The sequence below is a fragment of the Crocuta crocuta genome, unplaced genomic scaffold (assembly GCF_008692635.1).
Source record: "Crocuta crocuta isolate KB4526 unplaced genomic scaffold, BGI_CrCroc_1.0 scaffold482, whole genome shotgun sequence".
Classification (NCBI taxonomy): Eukaryota; Metazoa; Chordata; class Mammalia; order Carnivora; family Hyaenidae; genus Crocuta; species Crocuta crocuta.
Genome location: NW_027527459.1, coordinates 1269820 through 1272240, shown reverse-complemented (window position 1 = coordinate 1272240; position 2421 = coordinate 1269820). Strand labels below are relative to the sequence as shown.

The 2421-nt window shown below is 35.2% G+C and overlaps 1 protein-coding gene across 1 annotated transcript in view; it reads right to left on the bottom strand.

Annotated features, from left to right (window-relative positions):
- Nucleotides 1-2421, bottom strand: part of STAG2 (STAG2 cohesin complex component) — a 123926-nt gene that overhangs the window by 71184 nt on the left and 50321 nt on the right. The window lies entirely within an intron of this gene.

The window sequence follows — 2421 nt, the reverse complement described above, 5'->3', positions numbered from 1 at the left end:
AATACCATTATAAGCACAGTGCTTGGGACATACACAGTATAAGTGTCAAAACATAGTTTCCAGGGTGCCTGGGTGGCTCAGTCAGTTAAGAGTCTGACTCTTAATTTCAGCTCAAGTCAACATCTCATGGTTCGAGAGATCAATTCCCACATCAGACTCTGTGCTGACAGTGCAGAGTCGGCTTGGGACTCTCTCCTCCTCTCTCTGCCCCTTCCTCACTCACGTGTATTCTCTGTCTCTGTCTGTCTCTCTCTCAAAATAAATAAACTTTAAAAAACACACAAGTTACTATTATTATTATAATAAATCTTTGACCAGACCCCTAACGCCTCACTCATAGCAGTGGCTGTATAAAGTTAAACTGTGGCACAAAAACTTCGGGGAGGCCTCTATTCAGATGCCACTGTGAGTCTTATACCAACTTGTAAATGAAATCAAAGTCAAAAGCAGATTTTTAGTTTTGCAAGGTGTTTGTAGAACACGAAAACATGGTTTTATAACGAATAAATCATAAACTACCCACTAGAATTATAGCTATCTTTGGATAGTCAGGAGTTAACGTTTTATTCATTCACACTTTTTCAGTTTCAAAACTTCTACTTTTTAACAGACTAAAAAAGCATATGAAATTATGAAACATGGATTATGTGAACTCTAAAAATATATTCCAAGGACTAGTTAAATAAATTATATTCCATACATAAAATGTGATGCCCTGACACCATTAGAAATGGCAGGGAAAATTCATTGATAGGAAAGCTGCTGACAACATACTATTGAGTTTTAAAAGCAAATTAAGCAGTCTGCATAGTATAAATCCATTTAAGTAAAATTCTATGTGCATGCTTACAGACAGGTATATGTATAAAAGTATGTTCATCAAAATGTTTAAAGAATACAGTAACTCTGTATGGTAGGCTTATAGGGAATTTTTACTTTGTTCATTTTACATTCCTGTGTTATTTAGACTTTTAAGTAAATGTGTCATAAGAATATATAAATCCAAAATTCATTTTGGGAAAGAAAATGGTGAACAAAAACAAATCACCTTTTGTACACTGTATTCACACACATGCACAGGGCCGAATGTACTTTCCAAAACATCAAAATAATTCATTCATTCACCAAGTTATCCAGAGCCCTCAGGCTAACCACTCATATTCTAAACTTGCACTCTATTGACTCAGAACCTTTGTTTGTTAGTTTTTATCCTTGGCATTATTTATAAAGAGTGAAACTCTTGTCAACTGTAACCTGTTAGACCTAAAATGGTTACAGGTTACATGGGGGAGATTTTATTATTGCTTCGCTTCATATTTGACTACTCATGCATAAAGCCAACAAAATATCACATTGTACTTAGCTTACTGTGCTTTACCAAAGAAACTATGAGAAACAGAAACAACAAGTGGTGGCAAGGGTGTACAGAAAAAGGAGCCCTCGTGTACTATTGGTGGGAATGCAAACTGGTGCAGCCACTGTGGAAAACAGTATGGAAGTTCCTCAAAAAAATTAAAGCTAGAACCACCCTAGGATCCAGTAATCACACTAATGATTTGGGTATTTACCCAAAGAATACAAAAACACTAATTCAAAAGGATATATGCACCCTTATGTTTACTGCAGCATTATTTACAATAGCCAAATTATGGAAGCAGCACATCAACAGATGTCCATCAACAGACGAACGGATAAAGAAGATGTAGTGTGTATATATACAATGGAGTATTATTCAGTCACAGAAAAGAATGAAATCTTGCCATTTTTAACAACATGGATGGAGCTAGAGAATATAATGCTAAGTGAAATAAGTTAGTTAGAGAAAGACAAATACCATATGATTGGACTCCTATATGGAATTTAAGAAACAAATGAACAAATGATAAAGGAGAGAGAAAAACCAAGAAATTAATTCTTCATAACTATAGAAAACAAACTGATGGTTACTACAGGGGCGGTAATGTGGAGAGACAGGTGAAATAGGAGAAGGGGATTAAAGAGTACACTTACCATGATGAGCACTGAGTAATGTATAAAATTATTGAATCACTATATTGTACACCTAAAACTAATATAACACTGTATGTTAACTATACTGGAATTAAAATTAAAACCTTAATAAAATTTTTAAAAGAAAAAAGAAACAATGATGTGTTATTAATTTCAACTTTATAGTAGTGGAAATAGATAATCAAAAGATATTTGACCTAGGGGCACCTGGATGACTAAGTCAGTTAAGAGTCCAACTCTTGATTTTGGCTCAGGTCATGATCTCATTGTTCATGGATCAGGCCCCGCATCAGGCTCTGTGCCTGCTTGGGATTCTCATTCTCCCTCCCTCCATCTCTCTCTCTCTCTCTGCCCCTTCCCTGCTTGTTCTGTGTCTCTCTTTCTCACTCACTCAAAAAAAAAAAAAAAAAA